General features: G+C 36.8%; 2 protein-coding genes across 12 annotated transcripts in view; one reads left to right on the forward strand and one right to left on the reverse strand.

Annotated features, from left to right (window-relative positions):
- Positions 1-15,391, forward strand: part of Zfh2 (Zn finger homeodomain 2) — a 386,236-nt gene that overhangs the window by 362,431 nt on the left and 8,414 nt on the right. The gene's annotated exons all lie outside the window — the stretch shown is intronic.
- Positions 1-15,391, reverse strand: part of LOC145934056 (uncharacterized) — a 137,428-nt gene that overhangs the window by 68,808 nt on the left and 53,229 nt on the right. For both annotated transcript variants that reach the window (XR_014424982.1, XM_083034267.1), the window contains exon 6: positions 14,941-15,076. The gene's annotated coding sequence lies outside the window, so the exon portion shown is untranslated. The remainder of the gene's footprint in view (positions 1-14,940; positions 15,077-15,391) is intronic.

Consider the following 15,391-nt stretch of genomic DNA (forward strand, 5'->3'; position numbering starts at 1 on the left):
TAATCACAGCGGGACGCAGCTCGAACTGCCTGATACTCGCGGCGTTTCGGTAATGGCCGAGGCTACAAACATCGGCAACTTCATGCTAATAGCGCGCGCGCGATACTATATACATGACTTATATAATATTAATAATTAATTAAAACTCGAAGGAGATTCGTTCGAAAAGATATAGCTTTAGAAAGAAAAAATATTAATCGAGAGAGAGAATAAGATAGTATTATAACATATTATTTACAACATATTACTATTTTATAACTTTTACCATATTATTTTAAAATTTAATTAGCAAATTATAACATACACAATATAAATATAAATATGTAAGCTAGAATATTTAATATTTAATTAGCAAATTTTCGCTTTATTAATATTTTTTGATAAAAATCAGTTGATTAAAGCGTTAATTTGCTAATTAAGTTTTAAAATAATGTTATAAAAATTAAAATAATATAATATGTATTAAATAATAGGTTATATAATACTTTAAATACGATTAATATTTTTGACAGTTATCAGCTGATTTCTGTCAAAAAATATTAATTGAGAATAAGGTATTATAACATATTATTTACAACATATAACTATTTTAATTTTTTACCATATTATTTTAAAATTTAATTAGCAAATTAACGCTTTAATCAGCTGATTTCTGTGAAAAAAATATTAATCGAGCGGCTGTCATCGCGAAGGTTAACAGTTTTGACAGTTGTTTAAAATAAAATTAAATAAAATTAAATAAAATCTTTGAATAAAATAGCGCGCGCTTGTGTTGTCTAGTGATATATAAAGTGCGTCTTATTTTTTTATTGTTTTTGACTCGCATTTATGATTTTATGTTAATGATTAAGTGATTGCGCAACGAAAAGGCCAGCCGTAGTGAGAAATTGTTGACTCGTACTACTTAATCTATCTACATTCTTACTTTGCGCATAATAAAATTACGATATATAAAGTGCGTGTTATTTTTTTATTATTTTTGACTCGTATTTATTATTTTATGCTCATGGCAGAGTAATATTAATTGCTGATTGAATCATATAATATCAATTATTTATTTATCTTTATTTGATGATTCGAAATATAATAAAATATTGTTATGAGTGTTCGACTAATAATACTTATATTCACATTTGCAAAGATTTAAGAGATGTATTACTGATAAACTGTTGATAATATTTCATATTGCAATAATTGTAAATCAATGAACGGCTTATATACGACAAAATAATGATAGAGGATATCGCGTAGCTCCATTCTTCGCACGGCGGTGAGGGAAGGGGCTCGATAGATGGAAAAATCATCCTTTCCACGTACCTACTTGTACGTGTGTTGTGTGTTGCCAGGAGCGGTAATAAAAAATAACCAAGATATACAGCGTAGCGGGCCGTGCCTTCGGGGGCATAACTCCGCTAATGTACCCCACTGAAACCTATTCTCTGCTCCTCCGATCTTTTCGTCTTCCCGTTCCTCCCCGTCACGACCCTTAGACCCATCTCGCTGTTAACGCGACGGAGAGGGCGGTCCTTCACATTAAGATCTACGCGCCACCGAGACGCGATATCCATAAACTTCCTGCCGCGAGAGATCGCAGTGAGCTATCTCGTGCGCGAAACGCCCACGATATGCGCGCAGATAGATTCGGAATTACATCAGCGCCTGATAATATTGAAATTAAAAATGTTTAAAAATAATCTCTAATTAGAGAAAAGTCGTCGAAATATTCTATAACGTTATCCCATCAAATTTCGATTATATATTCTTCGACATTTGAAGTTGATTTCTCTTTGCGGATATTCTGTTTTTAACACTGTCAACGTCAAATATTTTAATATAGTCTCTTATAAAATTTCTGTTCAAATTCATTTACAACATTAATTGCAAAGCAAGATTGTGTTATCTATTTACATTCTTAAAAATTAAGCTTGAGGCTCAGAAAATTTTTATTTTAAGATCAAATATTTCTGTGATTAAATCACTGAATACAGTAAGGATCTAAATAATTAAGCGAAGAAAAAATATCCATAGAAAAAAACATCGCACGTCAATGAGGAATTCTCACACGAATAAGTAACTTTAGCATAAGACATAGACTTCTGGCTTTTCTTAAGCGACGTCGGCATTAATTACGTGGCATCTAACTGGAGTGCAAAAGGAACAGGGATAGCGTCGTTAGTTAGAGGGCTGCGGAAAGAAGCGGCCGCCGCGAAGTCATAAACGTGAGTTATGTCAGCAGTTAGATAGTTGAATCTCAGTATTCTGTGTGGCGCTCTTTCGGTCCGTTAATATCTTCATTACTAAATCATCCTCGTCTTTCCCCGAGATTCTTCTCTCCTTGCGCGTACGCACACACATACACGCGCGCGTGCACACACTGCTGTACACGCACGTGTACGTAGAGCACGTGTAAGTAGACCAGACGGCAATTTCTGGATATGGTCCTAAGTACCGCCATTTTCATCCGCGGCACATCTCTCTTTTATATTACCGCCCGATAAGGTCAATGGCAGAAGCAAAGTTACAGCTTAAGTTCCTCGCGAGATTTCGCAGCGAGTTACCGCCACTAAACTATAGCGTACTTATAGTGTTCACGATAAGAAATGATTCATTTTTTGCGAAATAATTTTCATATATAATTTATAGTTTCTATTTTCTAAGAGGCTATTTCTAAACGATATACTGATATAACTTAGATTTTATTAAAAGAGAAAAATACTATAATTATAAAGGTTCTTCTGAATATAATCAAATTGATGTAAAAAATGGCAATAAGAGCCGTAATTAATTTAAAGAGTGTATAATTTATTATAAATATAAAATTATTGCAAGAAGTTTATCTATAAAAAGAGGAGCTTTCGGGGGGCAAAATTATAGATTAAAATAAGATAATCTGCTTATAGTATCAAAGATAGATTAAACATTGGCTAAAAGTGGGGAAAAAATTTCGACTCGGGTCATGTCTTTTTTTTACGCGAAAGATACGCTAAAAAATCATGACGAACGAACTTTCCATAGCAATGATGCGAACAGCAAGAAAGGAGCGGCGCATTTGAATCGAAAAAGCCTTTTCTTCTATCTCTCTCACTTTTTCTCTCACTCTTTCTCTCTGTCTCTATTCGAGCTACTGTTGCAAATGCGCTTTCTACCAAGAATTAAACTGGCGACTTTAAATTAAACCGTTCGTACGAGCGGGTCGTAGGGCCTGACACTTACGATAATTCATGTCGACCCACGTTGACGGTTGAGCCGTGTCGCATACAAATGGCGAAAATTCGTATAGTCGTTACCTCCGCGTAAAACAAACAAAAAAAATTGCCGACACGGACTTGCCAACGAAAATAAAGGAGCAGAGCGAGAAGGGGGGAATATCGTGTGCAATGAATACATATCGTTGAGAACGAATGTCTTGAAACGTAAAGTACTTGTTAGAGTTCTTAACTAGAGAAATCTTTCTCTACTATCTACATATAAAATTATTAAAAGATATTAAAATACTTCTTCTTCAAAGCAATGTGAATAAATTTCAAAAATTTTGAATGTAGGATATGTGTGACATAAATTAACATATATATATTGCATATCAGAATATAGGATTGAACTTTAATTAGATACTTATTGCAGATTAGAATATTAACATAAAGTTTAATGAGGATAATAATAGATGCATCATTAATGCCATTAATATCACACACACACAATTCGAATAAAATTAATACAATACAGTACGATGTATTTTTTCTTGCTGATTTTTTTATCACATACATAAAAAAATAGAATAATTTTGATTGCAATAAATTTATGCGTAGAAAAAAATATAAATCCACAAATGCTTTGAATTGTAAATGGGACGAATCGCGTGGTGTTGAAATTGAAACTCACGGCGAGTCCTTTAAAAGTTATCGCGGAGGGGATCCACGGGATCTCTCCTCGGTTGAAAGAGCAGAAAAGATCGCGTTAACGACGTGCTCGACAATTAACCCCAGCCGGAAGGGCGGAGGACTTTCCGTCGCGGTACGACGAACAAGCTGGGACAATTAATTAATGCCGGCTCGCTCGCTTGATTCGGGGTGCAAACGAGTTGGGATCGTCGGCTTACCGGGCGTACCGATAACTCTTGGCTCCTGATGCAACCTGTTGCTGATGGCACGAGAGAGGAGAGGAGGCACAAGAGAGGCGCAAAAAGAGGAGAGAGAGAAAGAGAAAGAAAGAGAGAGATAGAGAGAGGGAGAGGAAGAGAGGAAAATCTCGGGGTGTAGGATGTCTCGGTGGTGGCCGACTCGGGGGCGGCCGTGATGCTGCGAGCTGGCAATTAAGCCATCAACCCTTAATGAATGAACTCGCTCGAGCCGAGCCGCCGACCCTGCCAACCCCATTAGCTAACTAACCCCGAGTTATTTGCATGTCTGACGGCGAGGGTGAACGCCGAGATTCGCCGGGACAATTACGAGTGACTTTATGGTCAGGTGCTTAAAGGCTTAAAGCTGACGAGCTCTTAAATACTCGCCACCTAGATACGAAAAATTTACGTCGCGAAAGAAAATTGTCACAAGACAAAATTACGAATCGTTAAATTATTTCACGCCACGAGATTTTGTTAATGAAAATATGTCGAGAGAGAGAGAGAGAAATATATACACATTTTATTTCCTATAAAAATAAAAAATATGTGTATCGATTAATTATGTAATTTATTTATTTTTATTAATTTTAATAAAAATCTACGTAACGTAACGTTGAAAAATTTAAAACAAACAATTTCATAGACATGTATGCATACATTCCGGTTATGCGACAATGACGGACTCTTCCGACCGGAGTTAAGGAGCGTTTAATTAGAGCAAATTAAAGCGTCCATCACTCGTTCTACCCAATTTCACACGCGAATGCACCCTACGTAGCGACGAGGAGGGCGATTTGATCTCAAGGCGTGAAAAGCGATGAGATAGTCAAGCTCCTTGACCACATGGGTTGTCTTATCTGTGAAATGAATCTCTGAGGACACACGCCGAACGAATCCTTCGTTCGGTGGTTGCACGACGGTGCGAAGCGATGCGTGAGTGCACCTGCAAACAATCGAGAATGCGCATCGCGGAAATTTATGCCTCGGGGGAACCGAAATAAACGTAAACAACGCTGCCGTTTTATGCTAACATTCGCGCACCCTGCATCGCTATAAAGCTTTAAGGACATCAAATATGTCACGGTACTTTCAAAGAGTTTTATATATAAGAGATTTAAAACACATGCTATTTTCTCCTAAATTATTTAAAAATTTACATATCTGAGATAATTCTTTTTTCTTTCATTTTCATCAATTTTTGTATTATATTTTCTTACAATATTTTTTTATGAAAGGATTTAATTTATCTAACAAATTTTGCATATTTTTTATTAAATATTTTAAAATATTCAACATTTTTTTACAGTCACTGGCTGGATTGTCAAAATAAATCTTTACTTTTTTACTCGTAGAGCGCAAGTAATAATGCAAAAATAAAAATCGACAATTGTGTGAATCTTTTTGAGATAAATAGCGCACGCGATCTCGCAAATTCCGGGTGGGTTTGATCGAAAAATGTATCTACATCGAGGGACGAGGGGGGAGGGCGCGAATGTGTTTTGTACCTGCACGGCACGGTGGGATCGCGTGTCGAGACGCACTTTGTCCTCCTAACTCCTTATGCCTTATCCAGTCCTTAGCGCGGAAACGCTAATTCGTTGATTATCCTAATGACTGTCGGGGAGTCAGCGGGAAGGAAGCAAAACCACGCGCGAGCCATGAACCTCGTCTTGATTTATTCCGTGCAGAGTCTTTGAACGTGCCGCGGGCTGCTCATTACGCATTACATTTACTCGATCATCATTGTTCCATCGATAAAACCGCTCTTACGCACGCGCGACCTTCGATTAATTCATGAAAGACGCGTAACTACTAAATAATTAATGCAATTTACTTTGCGAGTCGGGAAAATGCGCGACCGATTTGCGAAATTAATTGCCGATGGGGTATATTTTTAATGACGTATAGTATCTAATTAATCTCAAGGTCTTGTTCCCCGAGCACGTTATGTTGACTATACCAATTTGGATCGTTAGGAAACGGATAAAGCACTACGTAATCATTGTATAATATTGGCCTGTGTTATTAACTGTGAGAGATTCTACCTGAGAATATTTTCGACCACATATATTCGTCTGTTTCTTCAATTATTAATAACACTATTAAATAAGTTATATAACTATGCGTGTTTGTTACGTATCGTGAAAAATTATGTTATGTTGAATATTCTAAAATTTTTATTTATATATGTTCGAACATATATTTAATTTTGGCTTTTTAAATGTAGTTTTGTAATTAAATGGAATATATATATGGAATGGAATTTATATTATAATATATTTTTCTTGCTAAAATATAATATTTAGAATTTAAAAGATAGATTGTTTTTAGATTAAATCTGTTCTGATGAATCTAATAATTGTATGAACGACCTAGATTATAGTAAGGTTTCTTAATCCAACTTGACAACTCTAACGCCCTAGTTTTTAGCCTCATATATATTGTACACTTAATCTACAACAACATACACGTATACAATTTTAACGACTAATATAAAAAATTTATAACATTATTAATTAAACCAAAAGTGAAAATCTAGATTAGATTAGATTTTTATAATTTTCTGCAAATTAATCATGTTTTACTTGTTTTTCTTACAACTGTCAGGAAGAATATAATTACGATAAAACTCATATATTAATTATAACTTATAACAATAAAATAAAATAAAATAATAGATATATTACTGTTTAATCATATAAAAGTGTGTGTGTAAATTGTCACTAATTTAGCCACTTCAGATTATACGAATCGAAAATTTATAATCAAATATACATTAATAACTTTATCAAATATATAAATTAATAAATTATTACGTAACACACATAGTTTAACGTAATTTTAACTTTGCTTATGTAACATTTTATGAGTAAATCTAAGCTTATTCGATGGATAGATGATGAATTTAAATTATTTCCGTCGTATCGCCACCGCGATAAGGTTTCTTAATCGCACCAGAATATAACATTAATGCCCTACTTTCGCGCCCTCCAGCTGCCCGTAATTACTTTCACCCTGTGCCATTATCTAATACGCGAATCAATGTTTAGCATCGAGTATTGATGTACTATAGTATTAGAGTACTATAGTGATGCATCAATACTCGATGCTAACTGTCAGTCTATAGTATAGATATACTTGCGTGTATATCGTCATATACATGTATATCTTTCAATTTAAAGTTATTGAATATTTATAAGAAACTTTATTCATGCTTTAGTTTAGAATCATAGAATTTGTAATCGAGTGTATCCTCTTTTCTTCACTCTAGATGATTAAAAACAATAAAATATTTTAGCTTTAATTTAAAGTCGCGACAATCTTTAAAGGATTAGAAATTAGATTATGTCAAGGCAAATCGTAATAACATTCTGCATAGGAATACACTTATATATTACTGAAGATTTTAATGTATTCACTCTTTGAATATTGCTAGACAAATTATTATTTATCTCTTTCTATTATTACTCATTTCAAATTTAGTTTTATAAATCTTGATACTTTTAGTTATTTATTTGTAGGTACTTTTACTTGTACTTATTCACGCGTTAATATAAATGATAGAAACTACAATAATGAAAATGAGACAAATAATTAATTGCTTGACAATGAGTTTTCCAGTGCTCATTATAGTTAGATTGTCCGATTCTGACATACATCTCGTTATTTCTTTTTGCGACGATAATAAGAGGCGATAATAAACGCCGAGGTCTTGGATATTAAAATCTCTCTCCTCAGAAGTCCTCGAGTACCTTCTCGGGAACGGGTGGAAGTGGTGCTTCTGGTATTGTTTGCAGGGTCGGCTTGAATCCTCCTAATTAGAAAATTCTCGTCGCGACCCCGCCGTCGCGTGCGCCTTCTTTCTTCGGTGAACCTTTTTATTATACGAGGGCGTAACAAGGATCGAGGGGGCGCCTCAGTAATTATTATTCAAATATTTTCCTTTGCCCGTGCCCGCCGCATTAATATTTACAATGCCTTCCCGTCGGCCAATCCCCTGCCTGGGGGTGCCTATCGAGAAAAGAGTTCGCGGTTCGAGCAGACGTTTCCACTTTTCTTATCTTGCATCCCAAAAGCGATATTTTTAGCGAAAATTATATCGAAGTTTGAAAAAACATTTTTATACGATTTGCTTTTAACGTTACAACAAAAGGTAAAAACTAATGCTTGACTATATTGTATTAAAATAATTATCAAAGAAATTTCAGTAAAAAAGATGTTTAAACATATAAAAAACATATAAAAAACATCTTAATAAATTACATTTGGAATGAAAGAAAATCAATATAAATTAGATGCTAAAAATATTGCAAGAGATAAGAGTTTTTGATAACAGCAATATCTTTTATAAGATCATCATAAAGTTATTAAACGGAAAGCTTCACTTTAATTAAAAGAAATTTTTTTTGAAAAATAATTTGCACTATGTTTATTAATTGCATCTATACCGTCTGCAAGCTCTCTCTTTTCCTTAGATCGATAAATTATTACTCTCCCAAAGACATAACAGAGAATGTTTTTCTTTTATGCTTCTTCTACATTTTCTTGCATTATTGAATTATTTCTGTCAAACCGACACAAAATCAATTAAGACGTTGTAGCTTGCTATTCGATAGAGCTAAGAAAGCCGCTTCACGGCAAGGTCAATCTCCTTGCGTGACAGAAAGAGAATCGTCGAGCGTAACTTTTCCATGCGGAGTACATTCCGGGGACGAGGGCATTAAAGTTGTATCACGTTGCGACGTCCGCGTATAAGTTAGGTTCGCAAGGTGCGCGCATGCATAATGTGAGGCGGCATGTTCTTCGTGTCGAAGAAGTATGATTCCGGCCGCGTCTGATGTGAGACGCGAGTAACAAGCCGCGCACCGTTGCACCGTTAGTCGAGCCCAACCACTCTCGTCCACAATTCCTGACGGAGAAAACGAACCCCCTCGGTTGCTCCCTAACGATGTGCCAACAAAATACGGATAAGGAGACGAGGAGCGCAAGCAGATCGAGGGCGAAACTGACGAGAGCGTTACACGGAAAGACGGAATAAAAAGCAAGGGTGCGGAGCCCGGGAGGAAGACAAATACGCGGTAGCTCGACAAAACACGACGGAGCGAACTGAAAATCGCTGGTCGCGAAGACATCTGCCTTCCGTCCTTCGAGAAGGAGGTTTTTTTTTCGCCCTCCTTAATTATCCGACTGACAATTATTTTTAACGACTTCGCGATATCTTAACGAGACCTAATCCGCCGACGTGGCGTCCGTTAAAAAAGAAAGAAGCGAACGGGGAAAGATGACGAAAGGGAGGACGCGCTATAAGGGGTGTCTCCTTACCGCTCCTTTTTAATCCCTCTTGCTGAAATCTCTTATTACCGTGCCGTAACATTCCTGCCGGTGGGCTACCCTCCGGAAAGATTTCGAAGGATCCGCTCTTTCTTACGGTTGACTTTGTAACGGCGACACGGATCCGTGCCGTGCAATTAGAGAGCGAATAATAATAATCTTCGTGGTGAATTGAGATTCACGATTCTCGTCTTATTAAAATACTGAGGCGAGCTTGTTTTTTCTTTTTTTCATAATCTTAATATGCTCGACTATAAAAATTCGAATATAATTTCACGAAGTATATACATAAGTATTTATAATTAATATAATTGTGTGCTTAAGTAAAAGCATTAAATATATCCTAAGAGAAGATGTTAATATTATTATTCAGTTCTCGTATAAAAGTACAAATAAAAATCATCTTTATAAATTCTAATTACTTTGCTCTTATTTTTAAAAAATTTAGATCTTTCAACCGTCAGATATGCTTTTAAAATCAAGCGCTAACTTTGTTTTCACAAGAGAGCACAATCAATTGAAAACTGCAGAAATGCGTATTATATACCGTAAACATAATGCAAACAGGAAAAATCTATTATTATCTGACGCGACTCACGTGAGAGCGCGTCCACTCCCATTTTCGATCCCCATTACCGTACGGTAATCGTCTAATAATTGAAGTGAGGTAATTACTGCGCGATAGAGGCTACTTCCCACGTCCGGCGCGCCTGGCTCATTAAGTCGTCGCTTAATGATAGTCGCAATCGGTCAGTCTCTGCCAGCTATAGCCACGGCAAAACGCATAGTCACAACACTCGACGCCGGTGTTAGTTAATCCCGTTTCATATATTTATCGCCTCAAAGGACTTGGATTTATTCTTCCGCGTTAAGCGGAATCCGATGACGCGCCACTAATCATCTCATACGCAGTCGTCGTAGTATTTCACTTATAACTCGCCTACTCTATAATGAAGATATTTTGGATAATAACGCGAATCTGAATTTTAATTCATTTTCTAAACCCTGGATCTCTCCCCCTTCTCTCTCGGTTTCTCTCTTTGCTCGTCGGATAAAGCCTAACGAGAATCCGTTGAAACTTCGAGCCACGGAATAGATGTTGGCCGCGTGTACATTATTGCGCCAGGGTCAACGATGCTCAACGCCGATGCGTATTTATAGAGATAAATACCAAAGTGCTACCGGATACACCGTTGCCTCGAGCCCACTTGTCACTAAGGATTACTCGTGTTCCCACTGAGCCTAGCCTGCGACACTTTGGGCAGGGGCGGATTAGAGGAAATAAGCTTCGATGGCAAGCAAATTCTCAAGACGCAAAGTCTTTAATCGCAAGCAATCACGCACAAAGATGATAAATTGATTTGCTGACGACAAGTATAAGACTTTTGTTAAATTCACAATAGAAATTCTAATTACTTGAGATACATATGTGTTAACATTTCTGTTATTCAATTAAAATATAATAACAAGTATTTAAAAACATTAAGCAATCTAGGATAGATATTTATTAATTAGGATCATTTGAAGGGCAAAGCAAGAGTAATTATTTTTGCTGTGTCATGAGAGTTGGAGATGACCGAAGATCTCACAAAGATATACGCAGATATACACATCCAAGCACGACCAAGTCACGTATCTCCGCAAATCCGCCCCTGTCTCTTTAGGGGGCTCTGGTACTTCATGCCGGGTCTCCGCCGCGGTTCTCTCTCTGCATTTAAATAATTAAAGATCCGCCGGGACGGATGAACGCACGGACTCGTCGTATTAATGGGATAATCGAGCGTTCAACGTCGACCGAGAAGCAGCGGCTATAGGAACGACGAGAGGAAAGAAGGGAAAGAGATAGGTGGTGATGGTGGTGGTGGTGGATGGGTGATAATGATTTTATAGTCAGCTGAACTGTACGGGGGAGGGGGATGTGAGACAATTGACTCGATAATACGAGTCTTCCTGCCTGGCACCCGTTGATACCGACGGCGAATCAAGTGCGAACACCCGTTGTAAGAGAGAAAGAGTTAACGAGAGGGAAAGAGAGAGAAAGAGCGAAGGACAAGGATAAATGCTCCATTCGCTAATGACCCCGGTGCCTCTTTAGGGACGGCTCCTTGACTTAGGCTACCGGTCGAAGACCTCTCCACCTCTTCGTGAGATGCCGAGAAATCAAGTACCTGACAGCGGACTCCACCTTCTGGCTCCCGATGCATCCTTGAGATTCGATGCTACGAGTGACTCGTCACCTGCACGGGCGTTCGAGATCGCTAAAGCGCGCTTGATCCAGATATTTGTTAGAGTAATAACGTATACTTGGATAAAGCGTTACGAGGAAGTAATCAAATGTAACAAAAAATTATAATGCAAGATAGAACACGAAAGAATTGATATACGACCACGTTTTCATCCACGAGAAACTTGAAAAGTATCGAGATGCGTCCGATAGATAATAATAATTAAAATAATGAATTTTTAGATGAAGTGCAATAATCATTGCATCAACGGGAACAGAAATGGAAAAAGAAAGGAATAAATCGTATACAAATCATATATATAGATTTGTAATTGGAGCAACAAATCTCTGCGAATCCTAGGATGCAAATTCAATATGACTTAATAATTTTTCAAACGACCAACAGATGCATCTACAATATAATTTCACAATCGATCGCATATTTATCTCCGTTTTTATAGCCAGTCTATTTTCTAAAGTATATCGAACATTTGGAGAACGGTCATTACGCGAATTAATACTGTCACCTAAAACATTTAATATATGGATACTTGCATTTCCCTGTCGCTCATAAAATGTATTTGCTTCATTAAACCTTACCTTTTTACCACACTGAATGACACAGGTGTCGAAGCAACACCTGTCCCTAGTCACACGCGGATCTGACGTTTTGCACACATATCTTTGAGATTAAACATTCCGACAATATCACTATAATCCTTCAATATGTTTGATTAGAACGATATGCAGTTGATTTTAATATTAAACACAAACGCCAGATAAAATTTAATTATTTTTCACAACGTTAAGCATATTATTGGTATATAGAGAACATTAATTAAATCTAATATTTCTTATTAAAAATCAAGATCTTAATTTAATCAGAAATTATATTCTTATAAACTTGCTATTTTTCTAAATACTGAAAAGCTGAACTTATAGATAACCTTTACTCTACATTTGTGATATAATATATAGATAATGAGAAATTATCATTATATGTATTGTCAATGAAAAAGATATAAAACGTTAATGAGAAAAATAATCTTGCGCATTATATATAGAGATTATTTTTATGAAAATCTCAGATTTCGTTTTAGTCAAAGAAAAGCGAACGCGAATTTCAATTCCGTAATTTTGTCAGCGAGAAAGGGATTCGAAATAAAAGGTGGACACGAGCGAAGGAGAAAGAAACGTTCGTTTTCGCGTGCGGAGGGTCCGAACGAGCGTAAAAATAGCCCTGGGACACGTCAATAATTAATTAGCGGAATTTATCGATACGCCGGCACCGTTATCTTGTCCGATACGCGTACGAAGCGATTTCGTGGCCGAGCCGCGAGATAAGCCGTCGTCAATTCATTCGGGTCTGTCTCGTTCGCGTGGAAATTACGACTTCCTCGTGACATCTAACATTTTCTGAGAGAGAAAGAGACGAGGGGAATCTGCTTACACCGAACATCGCGCAGGATATTAAAGTCAGTCGAATGAGCAGGTGATTCTTCGAGCCGACATTTAATATGTTTTGAGTTCGAACTTTGGACACGACGTATCACTTTGTTTGCATTCGTGGTGTTAATTTCGCACGATATGCAGATAATAACATGTGAATATAATTTCTCAGTCTTTTTAAATTTTTTATAGGATTCTGCAATACAAGTTTTCGACAAATATCAGAAATAATTGTTTTAATTATTAATTATGATAAAATTATATTTTTATTCTTCAATCTAAACTATAATTTAAAACCCCATGTTTATTATATTATTTTGCAATATTAATGTATGCTAATAAAATATATAATTATTAATTCATAAATAAATTCCTGTATTTATATATTATCGTCAATATTCATGAAAGCACGATTAAATGAGACGCGACATATTATTTAAAAATGATCGTGTATTATAAAAAAAACTTTCAATTATTATGCTCTTCTATAATGTATTTCTATAGCTATAGTATAACTACCCCTAATCACGTAATCGCAAGACATTGTAGCGCAATGCCATATATGGATTAAACAAATGATCGAATAAATTATGGCATTGCTCACATCACTTTTCAGAAACATCTTCTCGCTGTGGGTTAATTACAAGAGTGGCTATCGCGGTTTCTCGAAGGCGGGGAGGTACCAGCACCTCGCCATCGCTAAAATCGGAATTGACGGATCTGTTTTTAACGAAGTCGTATTTTGCGCGAGCGAGCTAGCAAAGCCATTGATCCTGCGATGCACCGGGATACGACTTTGACCGTGTCCTCGAGTCCCGGCATCGGGTCTCGAAACCCTCTCCGACATCAGGCCTTGACGTCTTAAGCGGGGTGGGGCGGTCATTGAACGAGATAACGAAATTAGCCCGGCCGCTAATTTATTTCCTAATTCCCGCGCGAGCGGAGGTGTGAAACAGTCGTTTCGGCCCATGGTATCGACGATAACGGGTCTGGATAAGGAATAAAAAGAGGAGAGGATTCCTCCTCGTACGTGGTCGGTCGACGACGGGGGCGAGAGAGAAAGAAAAAGAAAGGGGCAAGAGAAACAAGAAAAAAAGAAGAGAGAGAAAGAGCCAAGAAGAGATAATGCGAAGGCAGGAATGCACGCCCACGTTCACGACGTGTTTTCCTATACACGTACGTGTGCGGTGGTCAACCACGTGAGAACGCGCTAGCACGCACACGCGGAATGCACCGTTGTGCATACTTCGCGTAACGGTCAGTTATGGCACTACGCAGATCCTCTCTTCGGCGGTATTAACTCCACCTCCGAGATTTATCCGCCGCGGTAGTCCACGAATTACTCCGCTCTCTGATGAATCCCGAACAAGAACGCGCGTCACTAATTTTACCATTTAAAATTCCACGTTCATCGTTTAATCAACAATTAATGAGATAATTGGCAAGACTAACTTTCGGCGCAAAGTCGCTGCTCTGCATAATCGTGGCGCATAGTGACAAAAACGATAATTATGATTTCATAATATCATAATCGCATGACTATAATTTAATAACTTCTTTAATTTTCTCAAGATTCAACAAGTTTATAAAACAGTTCAGACATGATAGATTCTGCCTACGATCATTAACCATCATTCAATAACGTGCTACTTCGAACAACCCGCAACATGACGAATTGCATTTTTCCGCACGCATCTTTGGAACAGCCGTCAAAATTCCTGAACGCGTTAACTAACGACATTCCAGATTATTTTGTTCACCGGTCCTCGAATGCGAGTTTATGGCTGCCAGGATATACAGACTTATACGTACTTACCACCAGAGTCTATGGGTCTGACACGGAAACTCGCTCGTAAATTCTCGCCGAACAAATTTCCAGCATGTGTCGTGACAATCTTAAGGTCAGTGGTTCTCACATATGAAGAATCCGAAAATTTGAAGGCTCTTCAGATCTGTAACAATTAATAAAATAGCAAATTTAAAAAGAATGCATTAAAAGTTCGAAAGTAGGAATGCTTCAAATAATTTTGATGTTTAATTCGAGAAAGAGAATTCAGCATATTTTATAGATGACATTTCAACATATTCTGCAATCTAATTAGTTTAATTATAAATATGTACCGTATATAATACAAAATATATGTATATTTAAAGTATAAAATATAAACTCAATAAACACAAGTGCTATATTTTGTAGCACGAAGAAATATTTTATTTCTAATTAATAAATTCGATTCGTGAAAAAACGTCAAATTTTTTCAAGTAAA

Source organism: Prenolepis imparis, unplaced genomic scaffold (genome assembly GCF_030444845.1).
Source record: "Prenolepis imparis isolate NDT839.2.m4 unplaced genomic scaffold, iyPreImpa1.0 SCAF_3, whole genome shotgun sequence".
In the NCBI taxonomy this organism is placed as follows: Eukaryota; Metazoa; Arthropoda; class Insecta; order Hymenoptera; family Formicidae; genus Prenolepis; species Prenolepis imparis.